This window comes from Cervus canadensis, chromosome 23 (genome assembly GCF_019320065.1).
Source record: "Cervus canadensis isolate Bull #8, Minnesota chromosome 23, ASM1932006v1, whole genome shotgun sequence".
Classification (NCBI taxonomy): domain Eukaryota; kingdom Metazoa; phylum Chordata; class Mammalia; order Artiodactyla; family Cervidae; genus Cervus; species Cervus canadensis.
In genome coordinates this window covers 10,715,080-10,732,282 of record NC_057408.1, presented here as the reverse complement: position 1 = coordinate 10,732,282, position 17,203 = coordinate 10,715,080, and the positions used below count along the sequence as shown (strand labels likewise).

The window sequence follows — 17,203 nt, the reverse complement described above, 5'->3', positions numbered from 1 at the left end:
AAACAAATCAAGAGAATTCACAAAAATATCAGAATTTCTGGTTTATTTTTAAAAAGCAGTTCTGGCAATCCTAAGTTTATATTCCTATAGGCCAGCATTCAACAGGATCACTCATACTAAGCTTTGATATTGTGATTTATAATAACAAATATATTTTTGGTCTTCGTCCCATTTCTAGCACTGAGTTTTTAAAACCCTTGGAATTTCCTGAGAGATAAGAACAATGGGGACATCTTTTATGATATTTAGTCCTCAGTTCCTGAAGTTATAAATACATGAAAGTGAAACGTTGTGTTTTTATCTAAGCAAGCTCCTTTCCACCACAACTGGGTTTATGTTAACGACATGACTTCTGGAAAGTATCTGAAGATGGGACTGGTTGCCAGGGGAACCAGGTTGAAACTTTCAGTCCCTCTCCTGGTTTCCAGGGAGGTGAAAGGGGCTAGAGGTAGAATCGATCACCAAAGGCCAGTGAGCTAGTTGATCACATCCCTGTAATGAAGCCTCCATAAAATCCCAAGAGAAGGGGGTTAGGAGAGCTTCCAGGTTGTGGAAGCAGAAAGCTTCCATGCACCATGGTGCCGGGCCCCAAACCACAAGGACAGAAGCTCTTTTGTTCAGGACCTTGTCCTGGATATCTCTTTAACTAACTATTGACTTGTAACTTTCAGTATCCTTTATAATAAACTGGTAAACTAGGAGGTAAACTAGTTTCCTGAGTCCAGTAAACTGCTCTAACAAAGTTAATCAAACACAAAGAGGAGGTCATGGGAATCTCCAATTTATAGCCAAACTGCTAAAAGGCCAGGGAACAACCTGGACTTATGACTGGCATTTGAAGTCAAGGGAGGTCTTGAGGTACAGAGCCCTCAACCTGTGGGCCTGGATGCTCTCTCTGGGCAGACAGTGCCAGGATTGAGTGGACTAGTAGGACACCCACCGAGCCTTGGAGAATCTCTTGGTGGAATGAAGAATCCCCCACGCCATGCCCCCCCACCACACACATGCTGAAATGGAGAGGAGAAATCTTAAGGCAAATGTCCTGCACTTTATACACATCTACTCTATATACTTCAGTGTTTAATTCTTATGTTCATTCCCCAGGGGTCCCACCATCATCTCTAGTCATAACACCTTCTTAGATCACATATTTATAGCACCCAATACCTTGACCAGTTCAACATATAGTGTTTTTATTCATTTGCTTTTAATTAATATATATACTTATAGCCTGGGTCAATAGATCATCTTTAAGAATTATGACTTGTTGGGACTTCCCTGTTGAGACTTCTCTGGTGATCTAGTGGCTAAGACTCCATGCTCCCAATGCAAGGGGCCTGGGTTCGATCCCCAGTGGAGGAACTAGATCCCACATGTGGCAATTAAAGATCCAACATACCACAGCTAAGACCTGATGCAGCCAAATTTTTGAAAAATTGTGACTTGTTAGAGAGAACTGATGCTTTCAAACTGTGGTGCTGGAAAAGACTCTTGAGAGACCCTTGGACTGCAAGGAGATCAAACCAGTCCATCCTAAAGGAAATCAACCCTAAATATTCGTTGGAAGGACTGATGCTGAAGCTGAAGCTCCAATACTTCGGTCACCTGATGAGAAGAGCCGACTCGTTGGAAAAGACCCTGATGATGGGAGAGATAGAGGACGGGGGAGAAGGGAATGACAAAGGGTGAGATCACTGGATAGCATCACAGATTCAATGGACATGAGTTTAAGCAAACTCTGGGAGATAGTAGAGGACAGAGGAGCCTGGCATACTGCAGTCCATGGAGTCGCAAAGAGTCGGACACAACTTAGTGACTGAACAACAATCAAAAAGATAGGTGAGAAACTAAAGAAGTCACCATGCACATTGTTCACAATTCCCCGGAAGCTCGAGAACTTCCTTTGTGTATCACAGAAGCCACTGATGAACAATTATTCATTCACTGATTCATCCATTCAGAAAATATTTGCTATCTAGGCACAGTGCTTATGGTTAAGTTCTAATAATGGCCCAAATGTTCCTGAATTATTTATCTTTACTTACCTATCAGGAGCACAATTTTTGAGGAATAATCAAAAAATAAAAAGGAAAAGAAAGAAGAAAAAAGAAAGGGAGTGAAATAAAGAAAGTTAAGGAGACAGGAGAGAGGAGGGAAGGGGAGGGGAGGGTTGGAGATGAGGGAAGTGGGGAGTATTCAAGCCTGTCTGTAAATGTGAGGATCTGAAGCTTACTGGTTGTCTTCATGAAAGAAGGATGCACTAGACGTGGTTTCCTGAACTAGTCTGACCCATGATTCTCTATCAAACTGCCACATTACTCCATCAGATACATCTAATTGTTAATTATGTAGATTGATTATGGAACCCAGCCACAGTAAACCAATTAGACCATATTTAACTGTCTCCTCATTAAAAATTGCCCTCCAGAATGTGTGGTGGTGTTGATATGCAAAAAGGCAAAATCTATTGTTATGAAAATCTTAGTACCTGGAGTGGGAACAATGAATGGTTGAAAGGTGACTATAAGTAAACTATAAACAGTGACACTTCACAAATCAGATCAATGGTGGGTGAAATTGATTTATTAACAATAGACACACTTATTGTCATCTTAAATCATTAATCATTAACCGTAAATAGAGATGATATTACGCCTTTGCTTTGGAATTAGATGTTGGCTCTCAAACTTAGCATGATTTTGTTGTCATGAGCCAGGGATTTACTAACCCTGAGTCTCAGTTTCCCCATCTCTAAAACAGAGATTATAACATTTATTGTGAAATGTTTAATAAGAAATAAAAGAGTAAATATACCAAACTGGATGGATGTGAAAAGACACACCCTATAACTGCCTCTTCCTCCTGCCTCAACATACATACCATCCTCCTCAACTCACAGAAATACAGAAATTCTAAAGACCAACTGTATAGTATAGTATTTTATAATAATCTATAAGAAAAAAGAATCTGAAAAGAATATATAGCTAGAAACATGTATAACCAAATCACCGTTTTACAGACTTGAAACTAACACATCATTGTAAATCAATTATACTCCAATTTGAAAAAAAAGAAATATAGAAATTCTGGCTAAGACCCTAGCAACAATAAAAATTGTTAAGACATAACCAAGGGACTTTTGGTTAAATATAGCATCGTGAACATGCATATTTAGTCTCATTGCTTCCAAAAATTCCATCAAAATAAAGCAATAAAATGCTATAAATCTTTAAAGACCTATTGAACAGATGAGTCAACAGAGAACGAAGTGTGTCAACGAATGTTGGAAAAGAGGAAGAAGGTAGGATGGTTATGATTGTCTCGGCACAGAGCAGAAAATTACAGCATAAACTTAGGAGTGTGGCATCAGGCAAAGCCAGCCCCTTGTCAGGTAGAAACCTAGAAGGCATCAAGAAACAGAATCACCTGATTTGGTGAAACGTGGTAGAAGGGGAAAGAGGCAAGGGCTAAAAACAGGGGAACTGGTTGAAAACTTGCAAATCCAATGACCTTCCCCACCTTCTCCCCGAGCCAGACAATGACCCCATTGTCACATTAGGGATGCATTCATTTCCGTGGGGATGAAATCACATAACTAACCTGGAAGGCTGCAGACTTGGAATCCCAGGCCCAGTAGAGGTAAGTGAGTCATTGACTGAGCTGAATAGTGAGACATCTACCCCATACCTCCAACACTTCTCCCAGAGCACTTCTGGGAGAGAGAGGCTATCACTTCTCTTTCCAGAGAAGGAAAATGGGTATGGAAAGTAGGGGAGTTGTCAGGGGAAAAAATGAGGTCAATGAATTCCTGTGTTTATAAGTTTGAACTTAAATACAAAAACATAACCATCCTGATTACCGTAGCTTTGATTGCTGTGGCATGGAAGCAATCTAAATGTCCACCGACGGATGAGTTGATAAAGAAGATGTGGTACATATACATACAATGGAATGTTACTCAGCCATAAAAAAGAACAAAATAATGCCCTTCACAGCAACATGAACCTCGAGACTGTCATACTATAATAAGGGAAATAAGTCAGACACAGAAAGACAGATATCGCTTATGTGTGGAATCTTAAAAAAAAAAGTGGGCGTACCAATGAACTTATTTACAACAGAAATAGAATCACAATTGTAGAAAACAAACATGGTAACCAGGGGGTAAGTGGGGGGAGGAATTAATTGGGAGACATGGACAGACATACACACACTACTAAATATAAAAATAGGTAACCAATAAGGACCTGGTGTATAGCACAGGGAACTCTACTCAATACTCTGTAATGGCCTATATTGGAAAAGAATCCTAAAACAAGAGTGGGTATATGTCTACGTAGAACTGATTCACTTTGCTCCACAGCAGAAATGAACACAGCATTGTGAATCAACTATACTCCAATAAAAATTTTTAAAAGTACAAAAACAAATAATAGTCATGTTGCTTAAAACAAACATTTCTGGAACAAAAAAACATAAAAATATATTTTATACAAGATATTTAACAAAAGTCAAAGGAAAGCTGCCCTAAAATTACTGACATTAGATAAAACATATGTGGAAAAAAGCGCCGAGAGGGGCACTATTAAAAATAAAAATGACAGTTAGTCAATGAGTTGATGATCACATTTCTCTTCACTTCAAACGTTAGCCTAAATAATTAAAGCGAAAGCTTACAGAATTCTAAGCAGAACATGGTATGGCCACCATTATAGTAGATATTTCAACACCAGTCTCAGAAACTGAGTTCTCTACCAGACAAAAAATTTAGTAAGACTATAACAATTTTGATAGGAATTAACAAGCTTGTACATGTCATAGATGTTTTATTTTCTTTTCTTGCTGACTTTTACATGCCCATTGCCTAGAAGATTTCTTGGCCCATAACAGATATTAAGTATTCCCTGAATGAATAAATGAATCAATATAGAGAAAACTTCACCCAAAAATAGAAAATACACATTTGTAAGTACTTGCATGCATGCCTGCTAAGACACTTCAGTTGAGTCTGACTCTTTGCGACCCTACGGACCATAGCCCACCAGACTCCTCTGTCCATGGGATTCTCCAGGCAAGAATACTGGAGTGGGTTGCTATGCCCTCTTCCAGGGGATCTTCCCAACCCAGGGATCAAACCCACACTTCTTGTCTCCTGCATTGACAGGCAGGTTCTTTACCACACATGTATAAAAATTGACCAGATACTAGGCTATACAGAAAACCAAAAAGAAAAAAAATACAAATGATGGAGTTTGCATCCTATGACAAGTTGGTGTTCAGAATCGTTTTTTAGAAGAATGTAAATCATTCCTTTCTGACCATTTAAAAGAAGTTTGCATTTTCAGAGAGTAAAATATCGACACTATAGAAAGGAAATTGAACGTTCTTAGTAGTTTCTGCTCTGCCAGAGTAGCCAGATTTGTAACTGGGCCCAAAGGAAGCAGGTCATTTAACCTTAAGGAAACTTCAGTGCTCTGTTTTCTAATCTTTCTGAGCTGACCAATTTGTACCTTCAGCCCCTTCGAAGACTTATCTGCTGTTCAGTCACTCAGTTGTGTCCAACTCTGCAACCCTGTAGACTGTAGCCCACCAGGCTCCTCTGTCCATGGAATTTTCCAGGCACAAATACTGGAGTGGGTTGCCATTTCCTTCTCCAGGGGATCTTTTCAACCCAGGGGTCAAATCTATGTCTACCTGCAACAGCAGGTGGATTCTTTACCACAGAGCCACCAAGGAAGCCACAAGACTTATCTTCTGCTTATCAACATAGAAGTCCTGTCCATCTTTCCTTTTTTTCTTCCCCAATTTTGTCAACCGAAGAATGTAATGTGGCTTATTTTTAATAATAAAAAGCATCTCAATCCACCCTATAGTAGGTTAAAAAGACATCTTCAGTAAAGAAGATATGGTACATATATACCATGGAACATTACTCAGTCATAAAAAGGAACAAAACTGGGTCATTTGTAGTGATGTGGATGAACCTAGAGTCTATCACATAGAGTGAAGTAAGTCAGAAAGAGAAAAACAAATATCGTGTACTAATGCACATATATGGACTCTAGAAAAATAGTACTGATGACCATATTTGCAGGAATAGAGACGAGGCAAAGAGAACGGTCTTGCAGACACAGCGGGGAAGAAGAGGGTGGGATAAATTGAGAGAGTAGCCCTGACGTATAGACATGACGGTGGGAATCTGCCGTGTAGCACAGACAGTTCAGCTGGGAAAGGAGGATCAGGAGAGGATATGTGTACATAGCGCTGATTCACCCTATCGTGCAACAGAAACTAAAACAGTGTTGCAAAGCAGTGACACTCCAATCTAAAAGATAAATTTAATGCTCGGAAAAAAAGACATCCTCAGAAAGTTTTCACCTTGAGCACATGGCAACACTATCAGGTATAGAGTGAAGCCCAAATAAAATACACCACAGGGTGGGAACGGTCAACTGAAGGAGAGTTGATAAACACACACATGTATAAATGGAATCCAAATTTAAAGAAGAAGGTAATTTCTGAAATGCCACTCAGTGTTTAAAGTTGGCCTCTTGGGGTTCCCAATTTCTTCAGAAGGGAAAGAAACATCGTACCTTGATCTGGAATGGTCTTGGCATTCTCCCCCTGCTTCCTTCCCAAGTTTAAAGCCTCAATATCCATTCAAACTGTCACAGTCCTCCAAATAACTCTGCTTCAAAATATACCCCAGTTCAGTACTGTAAGACATTGTGTGGCTTATAAATGAGTTAAGTTTTGCCCTCACTGATAACATTTTCCCAAAGTCAAACAGACTCTGCTTTTGTCTCTCCTTTTCTTGGTATAGCTGCACTTTATTTCAATACTTCTCTTGTAATTGAGCAATTCCATAAAATCAAATAAAATGATTTATAATGGAATGATTACTCCAGGGTAACATTTCAAGTGAAATTAAGATTGAAATCTAATTTAAAAGCTTTAATGTAAATGGGTCATTAGAGGAGGCTCTCCGGGGAATTTGCAATTAAACTAAAGTGACAAGGGTTTTGTAGGGGTGATAGACCTAAAGGTGTTAGAATACTGATACATGCTCATTTCAGATGCAGCTGGCCTTATCATGACTGCTCAACAAGATCAGAGTTGCCAAGTGAAGGCTGCAATCAGAGGAGAACAAAAACATTCCAACCCACTACAAGAATTTCTCGTGAAAAGGAAAGTTTCAATTTATGGAAGGGATTTAATGAATTCATTATGTTTAACTGACATTAATTAATTGAATTAACTGTTGTTAACCATCACCATATTATTTTCATATCAGTATGTTTTACTAACTATATAACTATTCATTTCACAATAACTAAGTTTTCTATTGGTGCAATCTTTGATATATGATATGTTACTGTATTAATACAATCTCTACACACAATAATTGCTGGAAAAGATTGAGGGCAGGAGAAGAGGACGACAGAGGATGAGATGGTTGGATGGCATCACCAACTCAATGGACATGAGTTTGGGTAAACTCCGGGAGTTGGTGATGGACAGGGAGGCCTGGCGTGCTGTGATTCATGGAGTCGCAAAGAGTCGGACACGACTGAGCAACTGAACGGAACTGAACTGACACACAATAATAGAATACTCTGCCTAGCCTCTTTGAATCCTGCCCATCTTCACCTTCAGAGGTTTCCTTTTTGCCTGTTTGGGTCTTTGACAACTAGTCATTTACTTTATTTTCTAAATTCCTTCTATTTTTGTTCCTAGATCTTCTATTTAATAATGAAGCTTCCATGTGAATAGGTCCTAGTTCTCCAAAAGGAAACCATGTTGAATTCTTTTTCCTACAGTTGGAATACTGCCCTGCACATAAGAAGGGTAATAAATGTGTGATCTTATTAACAATATGCTGTGTGCTCAGTCGCTCAGTCGTGTCTGACTCTTTGTGACCCCTTGGACTTAGCTCACCAGGCTCCTCTGTCCCTGGGGATTCTCCAGGCAAGAATACTGAAGTGGGTTGCCATGCCCTTGTCCAGGGGATCTTCCCAACCCAGGGATCAAACCCAGGTCTCCTGCATTGCAGACAGATTCTTTACCATCTGAACCACAAGGGAAGCCCAGTTATATAAGGAGTTAACTTTTATTGATCATTTTAAATCAATAAGGCATTGTTAAGCCCTTAATGTAAATGATCTCATTTAATCTTTGCAATCATTCTAGATAGAAATATTATTATCTCCATTTTTAAAATCTATATACCAAAGTTTAGAAATGTTTCAGTAACTTGTTCAAGGTCACAGAGCTAATGAGTAGAAGACGCAGAATTTAAAACCACAATTACATGTAACCAAAGCCTGTGATTGTATCTATTATGCTCCACAGTTGAAGTCTGAGGTGAAACATGAGCAACAGGAAAACCAAGGTTATGATGGTTTCTTCCTATTGTGTATAGCCATACATCTGATTGATTTTGTACATTACCAGATATAATTGGCCCCAGTTTTTCAAAAGCTGGACTCATTCAGATAGAATAAAAATAAAATTCCTGAGCCATCCAACAGATGTTTCCAAATGTTTAGATTTATTTTTATGAAGGTTTTCTAAAAATCAATTTCAATTTATACACTTTATTTTTGTGGATGACAGAGATTTGAAAAGCTCTATTGAGAGTGGTGGCTGAAGTTTTACTTATTGCTTTTGAAACTCTCCAATTCTGTATATTGATATATGACAGCTTTTGCAGGAGAAGCGACACAAACGGTTCATAAATCGCTCGTTTTTCTTGGATAGCACCTAGAAGGCAAGGGTCTGGTGATTGGAGAGGTGTTCAGATCATGAACCATATAGCTCAATAGCAGAAAATCAAGAGATTGCAAAAACCTCTTCAAGGAAAGGCATTTGGAGAGAAAATGAACAGTCTGAGATGTATACTTTTTTGCCATCCTCTCGTAAGATACACAATCTTTCCTTCAGATCATTAAAATAATTATATCATTCATTTCAACGTTGTCATATTTGGCAACTTGCATAGATCTGACTGATGGAGCAGTGGGGGTGAGGGTAGATTAAGCTAGGTAATAGTTTCCAGAGAGAAGGAGAGAGCCAACAGCTAATAGATCATTAAGCACCTAGGTAGTTAGAAATATTGGCAACTCCTTTTAGCTTGATTTGCCAGAACTTCACATGAAAAAGCAGATATTGTTGAACTATCTCCAATACTAGTCAGGTATCTGCCTGCCCTCTCAAGAATGAGCCTGGGTTGGCTTTTACGGTCGGAGAAATGCTGTCGGGTAATGAGGAGTCCTAGTTTAATTCCACCTAGAGCTGTTTTTTGGAGAATTGTGTTTTATGTTGTGAAAGACAAAGAGGAAATCTTCTTGGAAAGATGTCACATTTACAACCACAGCCTTCAAGCCATGTATACCCTGGCCCTCCACTCCAATCATCCTAGTCTTCCAATGCTCCTTGCACACATTCAACGTTTTCCTGCCTTCCCTGCCCCAGGGCCTTTGCATGTGCTGCCCCTTCTATCCAGACTCCTCTTTTCTAAGCTTTTTTCATCCCTTGTAACTTCTCATCTTTTAAACTTAAGTTTCTAGTCAAGTGTTGTTACCTCCAGAGAAACTTCCCTGACCATTCTGTGTACACACACACACACACACAATGGTTTGATACTTACAGAGAACTCCCTTTCCTTTTAAAAGTCAAGCACTAATGAAAAAACAAGGAAAGATGGAGAAACTTTCACAGATTAGAAAAGACTAGAAGATCAGATGAATGTATATAGTGTGGTCTTCCATATCAGATCAGGGGGCAAAAAATAATATTAGTGAAAAGCTTGATGAAATCCAAATAAAGTCTCTAGTTTAGTGCACAGAATTGTATTGGGTTGGCCAAAAAGTTCCAGAAGTTCCAAAAAGTCCCATGACAGCACCTGGAAAAACCTGAACGAACTTTTTGGCCAAGCCAATACCAATGTTCATATCTTAGTTTTGTCAAAAGTACCACAGTTAAGATTTCAGCACTAAGAAAGAGTTGGGTAGAAAATATATAGGAATTCTCTATACTATCTTGGCAAGTTCCCTGTCAATCTACAATTATTCCAAAATAAATAGTATAGTGAAAAAAATTAACTTCTACATAATGTCTATAAGTTCCAATAACTTTCCGTGTCCTGAAGCATGACAATCAGCTAGTTTTCCTGTTGCCTTGGTTTTCTTTCCCTTTCGTTGCTCCGAGCATATTCAAAGCTCAGTTTTCCACAGTAAGACTTCTGACAGAGGGCTTGCGTCCCAGGTTCGTTCAGGTGGGGGCGTGATGGATGGGAAGTGTCATGAGAAGGTACATCTCCTGATAATCCTGGGCTCTGGGCTCGGCTCCTGTCTTTCTTTCTGGGGTGTGCTCCCCACGACTCGCTGGGCACAGACATCAGTTTTCCCCTCTCCCTCCCTCAGATGGCCTATATTAGCCAGGTGTTTTGACACACTCGGAGATTTATTAAAAACTGTGGGTGTCACATTCCTGGTGGCGAGTTACAAAACATTCTGTACGGCCAGATGTTCTAAACGTAGAGACACATTTTCATTTGATATGAAAGAAAGTAAGACTTGGTTACAACAGGTAACAGCAGTGAGCAAGGTGTTTTCTTAACCCTTTGGGGACACAAAGATGAATCAGACACTGCCCCCAGAGAACCTATTAGAGAATAAAATATGTCTTCAGAAGGCCAGCTTTTTTGAAAGAGAAAAGCTATGTTTATGACATAAAAAATCACAGAATGAGTGGCCCCTTACAATAACCTATATTTTAAGTAAAAGCTCTGCAACCCAGACTCTGCCACTTACTAGCTGAATAACATTGGGCAATTTCCTTAAACTAGAGTTAGTTTGTTCATCTGTAAAATGGGAACAATAATGATACTTTCACATGTGGATTTAATGAGTTAATTTCTATAAAATCCCAAGAATAGCATCTGGTACACAGAAAGGTATGTACCATGCTGGCTCAGACAGTGAAGAATCTGCTTGCAATGCAAGAGATCTGGGTTCAATCCCTGGGTTGGGAAGATCCCCTGGAGAAGGGAATGGCTATCCAACCCCATATTCTTGCCTGGAGAATTTCATGGACAGAGGAGTCTGGCAGGTACAGTCCATGGGATCGCAAAGAGTTGGACACCACTGAGCTACTAACACTCACTTTCACTTTTCCCTGAGAATAGTGTCTGATACACAGAAAGGACTCAATAAATGCTAGTTGCTATCATTGTTATTAAAATAAATATGTAAATAGCAAATAATGCTAACAGGATTAGAATTAGGTTGAAAAACTACCATCTGTTACTGCTCTTCAATAACTTATTGTAAGCCATTCTTCTACATTATAGTTCATGGAATCTACCATTAAAGTAAGAGTATCATTTTATTTGCTGATTTGTGCAAAGCATAAGCAAAAATGTAATGTACACATCTATCTATTCTTTTCTAACAGAATACAATACCTTTCCCCTCGCTTTGCCCAAAAGATGTTTCTCAAAGTAGAATGCAAAATAATAATTCTGTCGTTTGAGAAAAAAACTCTCATTAACTTACATTATTAGTTTCATATGCGATTGATCTTAAATTGATCATCCTCCTTGAGATATTAAATTCTGGTATTTCCTGTTTATTTAGTGTTCCTATCAGGTAACTAATGATATATGTGATTTAAAAATGCATTTGTCCACTACCATTACCATTTCAATCTCCTGGATGAATGAAATGGCTCTGATGATTTGTAACAATCTTCAGGTATTGCAAGATAAAGCTTTTGCCATTTTAACTGGTAGGTTAATTCTGATAATGTTGATGACAGACTGGAATGAGCTCATGATTTCATGAGACAGAATCCCTCAAAATCCCCATGCTACTAGAGAGAGAATGAAACCTCCCCAGTAGTGAGGCCTGTCTGTCCTGCCCCTGCCTTACTTTCTGCCATCTTACCTCAAAGGTAGGTTTTAAAGAGAAAACAAAGGAAGAGAGAGAGAAAAGTTGTATTTTTTTTTAAATATATATTTATTTATGTATTTACTTCTTTAGCTGCATCAGGCCTTAGTTGTGGGCACACAGGTTCCAGAGAGCATGGGCTCAGCAGTTGCATATGCAGGCTTAGTTGCCCCGTGGCATGTAGGATCTTAGTTCCCTGACCAGGCATGGAACCCACATCCCCTGTATTAGAAGGCAGATTCTTACCCACCAGAGAAGTCCCCAGGGAGGAAAGCTCAGTGGGCTTTCTACATGGGTTTGTCAAACCTCAGAACTAGGAAAGCAGAGATTATGTCCCCAGAACACTGTCTTGTAAACATAACCTTCTACTTTGCTTAATATGATTAACTTTATGGAAAGCCTTCCACATTACAGCAAAAAAGTCTCAAAGAAACAAGTAAAGTTGACCCTTGAACAATCCAGGTTTGAACTGCATGGGTCCACTTCCATGTGTGTGAAGTCACTTCAGTTGTGTCCAACCCTTTGTGACCCCGTGGACTGTAGCCCACCAGCCTCCTCTGTCCATGGGGATTCTCCAGGCAAGAACACTGGTGTGGATGGCCATGCCCTCTTCCAGGGGAATCTTCCCAACCCAGGGATCAAACCTGCATCTCCTGCACTGGCAGGTGGGTTCTTTACCACCAGAACCACCTGGGTAACTTTGGCCAAGGTCACCCAAATTTCATCTGTCAAACAGGTAACATTTCGTGTATCAATGCATAGAAGACCCCTGGGTTCTATGATTACCTGATGTACATACTCATTCCAGTAGTTCTGAGAGGCCTCATGAGAGAGGAGGACACCCTGCCTGCCAATGCAGGAGGTGTAAGAGAAGTAGTTCAATCCCTGGGTCGGGAAGACTCCCTGGAGAAGGGCATGACAACCCACTTCAGTGTTGTTGCCTGGAGAATCCCACGGACAGAGGAGCCTGTGGGACACAGCCCAGGGGACATGACTGAAGCGACTTAGCACGCATGCACGCAAGTACTATCATTATCCTTACTTCCCAGGCTACAAAATCCAGTCTGTTGATACATTTCTCATCGTGCAGCCCCCTCATTTATATGTGCATGTATGACATTTTCCTAACGTCTTTGTGACACATTTAAACACAAAATGCTAATATAAGCCATGCACATGTTTCCCAAAATGTTTTGAGTGGGTTTTCCCTTTTGCTCTAGCTTCCCATCAAATACCCTCTCTCCAGGCTCCTTTGTGGCGTAGGGAGAAGGACAGAATTTATCCTCAACTGACAGAGCTCCTTTAGGTCTATATGCGTATGTGCTAAAATGCCGATCTCATTTACAAGACATCACCATCAGTGTAAAAACTATTTGTGGAGTGGCTTCCCCGGTGGTCCAGTGGGTAGGAATCGGCCTGTCAATGGAGAGCATATGAGTTCGAGCCCTGATCCAGGAAGACCACACATGCCATGGGGCAACTACACCTCATCGGCCATAACTACAGAAGCTGGAGTGTCCCAGAGCCTATGCACGCAACTGCAGCGCAGTCCCTGCTCACCGCAAATAGAGAAAGCCGGAGGGCAGCAAGGAAGACCCAGCGCAGCCAAACATAAATAAATACAAATTTAAAAATAAAAATGAACGCTGATTGTGATTTTCTACCACCTTTACATTTTCCTCCTGAATAACAAGATAACATTTTATTGTTTCAAAACCACCAAGAAGCCACAAATTTAATGAGAAATCAATGACCAGGAGAATGATTTCAGTCAAATTCTGAACCAAGTTGAACCTTCGGGTTTTTTAAATGTTCAATCAAATATCACCATCCTGGTGTGTGAGTTTATTTTTTCTTGGCATCATGTAACTTCCTGTTTCTAAGAAAAAAGGATTAAAGTGTCCCATAAAAAAAAAATAGCTCCAAAAGCTTCTTGGACATCAAAGGGACCTTACACAACAACATTTTGATGAGTTAAGTGTAAAGGAATCAAAAACACATGGATTAAATTTCCCATAAAACCCACATGTGTTTAAAAATCAAGGGAAAACGTGCTTGGCCAAATGCGTTTGGGGTTTTGTCAAACCCCAAACATTTGAGGAATAGTGTGAGATGTTTAAGGAACACAAAACACAGCTGGATCAGCCTGTATCATTCCAACAGCATACGCCAGTGGGAGATGATAAGGAAGATAAACCCACAAAACTGTAGCTTGGGCCTGAAAACCACATCCCTGATGATTGATAAGTAAGTTGTGGCTTTCAAATATCTATTTTTTCACTGCCTCTAAACTTAGAAAATTACAATTTATATAACCTGTTAGAAGTTGCTTAGTAAAGAACTCTCTATTTTAAAAAAAGGGGAAAAAGAATCACCATTTTCAACCTTCCAATTTCCCAGCCTAACCAGATGGAATCTTTTCCAGCCCTTTCAAACCTTAATCAAGTTGCCCCATGCTTTGTATTATCTTTGACTTAGCTTTGCTAGACTAAGCACATTATTAATTGATTCTCCTTTTATTTACAGTACTATTGCTTGAAATATATACTAGGGTGTATAATTGAATTTGGGGTTTACTGTAATTAAAAAAGTCAAAAGAGCAATAAACATAAACGTTGGTAAATAATTGCCTCTGAGAACCAGCATAAATCATCAAGATTAAATGATTTTATATCACATTTCAACTCCTTAATTTTAATTTATGATTGCCAACCTACTTCAGTCATTGCTGACTAAAATTGTCAGTGCTTTCCATCTTTAGAGGTGATGGCAAGGAACTCCTGAAGATTCTCCTTTTCTGGGGGCTGAAATAATGGATCCATGTCTTTTCCTTCCTATCATTTTCCTAGAGAATTCTACTTATTTTAAAAATTAGCCCAAGTAGTGGGGGAGTGCAATTTGATTGTGGATTTAAGTACTTTTTCGAATCTACTTTCCAATTTGATAGATAAGATTTTTCATTTGGGGGAAGATCTAGCTTATAGATGTATAAATAAATAGAAACAGTGACAGATTTTATTTTCTTGGGCTCCAAAATCCCTGCGGATGGTGACTACAGTGATGGAATTAAAAGACGCTTGCTCCTTGGAAGAAAAGCTATAACCAACCTAAGCAGCATATTAAAAAGCAGAGACATCACTGCCAACAAATGTCTGTATAGTCAAAGCAATGGTTTTTCCAGTATTCATGTATGAGGTGAGATGAGTTGGACCACAGATGAGAGAGTTGGACCACAAAGAAGGTTGAGTGCCAAAGAATTGATGCTTTTGAATTGTGGTGTTGGAGAAGACTCTTGTGAGTCCCTTGGACAGCAAGGAGCTCTAACTAGTCAATCTTAAAGGAAATCAATCCTTAATATTCATTGGAAGGACTGATGCTGAAGCTGAAGCTCTAATACTTTGGCCACCTGATGCGAAGAACTGACTCATTGGAAAATACCCTGATGCTGGGAAAGATTGAGGGCAGGAGGAGAAGGGGACGACAGAGAATGAGATGGTTGGATGGCATCACCAACTCGATGGACTTGAGTTTGAAGCAAGTGCCGGGAGTTGGTGATGGACAGGGGAGCCTGGCATGCGGCAGTCCATTGGGTCACAAACAGGTGGACACAACTTAGTGATGGAAAAACAACAAATAAATAGATGTTTCCTTTGGCTAAGCAACACTGAATATAATGTTTTGAGTTATAAAAGTAATTATTGAGAGCACTGACATGATTTCCAAGAGGGTACAAAAGTTCATGAACCCATGGTTTGTGCTTTCTTGACCTCCCCCACAAGTAGTTTATCAGCAATATTGCAAATTCCTCATTCTTCTTTTCAATATAGACAACACAGAATGCTCTGTGAGACTATAATGCAATGAAGATATAAATAAACCCAAAGTATTTTTCCTAAATGAAAGCACACAGTTATGGGAACGAAGGGCATATTTTTCTACTCAGGCTCAGTCACTGCAACATGAATTAACAGTTTCTACACACTTGAGTCCAAGTTCTGTTCTCCATGTGATAATGTACAGCAAGGTCACATCTCAAGAGCTAACCCTGTACATGAATAAAAACAGCAAAAGCAACCACGATAGAATTTATTACTAATCATTCACTTAGCCCATCATTTGCTAAGATCGGAGTCAGACATTTTAAGACATTAGCTTTAAAGCTACAACAACCCGGACAGGGAGATTTCCATTGCTTCTGTTTTACCACTGAGGATGTTGAATCTCAAAAAGATTAAGTTGCTTGCGCATGAATAGACAGACAGATATGTTTGGTCACAAAGCCCATACCCTCTCCTCAACTCTGTTGCCTCTGATATATTTAAGGCAAATAAAAGAACACAGTGACTGTGTCTTAGGAGACTAAAGAGAAGGACCACAGGAGAGACAAGAGGAATATAATCCTGTCTTAAGAGGCTGGCAGCCTTTCACATCGATATGGTTTGTAGTTTCTGAAATCACAGATCCTGTTCTGTTGCCCACCCTAACGGCTATTCTATGTCCCAGCGTGATACATCTTTCTCTCCAGACATGACTTGGATCGGTTTGCTGCATTTATACTCTTTTAAATTTCCTTTGCACATGCTCAGGGCATCATTTTGGAGAGCAGTCAATTGCTCAGGGAACTGATTCCATGATGCTTTCAAGGCTGTCACCTGTTTCTCATTATTTCTCTCCTGAGCTTAGCGAACGGACATGAGTGTTCTCTACGGTGGGAATGAAAAGTCTGTGGCCAGAAAAACAAAACCACACTCACCGTCATCGTGCTCTTCCTATTATAGTCTTGTCTCCCTGGTCAGCGTGATGCGTCCTGGAATGAAGAGAAAATCTGCTCCACAGCAAGGACTTTTATTCATTGCAGCCTTAGAGGCCTTTCCGTTAATGTCCAGGGTCAGGAACCAGGCTGATGGGTCACATGAGATTGGTAGCACATGGTAAAATAATTAGCAGGTCGTCCTAGACTTGAGCAGGTGCTGTCCTGGGAATGAGAACCACAGAGAGTTTGCAGCAGGCCAAGATCATGCACAATGGTGCCAAAACCCAAAATCACTACATGAGACCAAATCAACAAAGTGAAATCACGAAAGAGGAACGGCTCCTCCAAAAAGAGATGAGAAAAATGTGCTGTCTTGACAATCAGAGTAATTTGAATTAAGTTAAACTAAGATGGGAGGAAATGAGAAGAGATAGAAAAAACAGATACATTCAGCTATAAAATACCAAACACATGCATTTCAGGCAGTTTAAGAAAACTG

At 39.7% G+C, this 17,203-nt stretch overlaps 1 long non-coding RNA gene across 1 annotated transcript in view; it reads right to left on the bottom strand.

Annotated features, from left to right (window-relative positions):
• Positions 1–16,794, bottom strand: part of LOC122425860 — a 141,778-nt gene extending 124,984 nt beyond the window's left edge. Inside the window, exon 1 of the long non-coding RNA XR_006265034.1 lies at positions 16,705–16,794. This is a non-coding gene — a long non-coding RNA (uncharacterized LOC122425860). The remainder of the gene's footprint in view (positions 1–16,704) is intronic.
• Between the last annotated feature and the right edge of the window lie 409 nt (positions 16,795–17,203).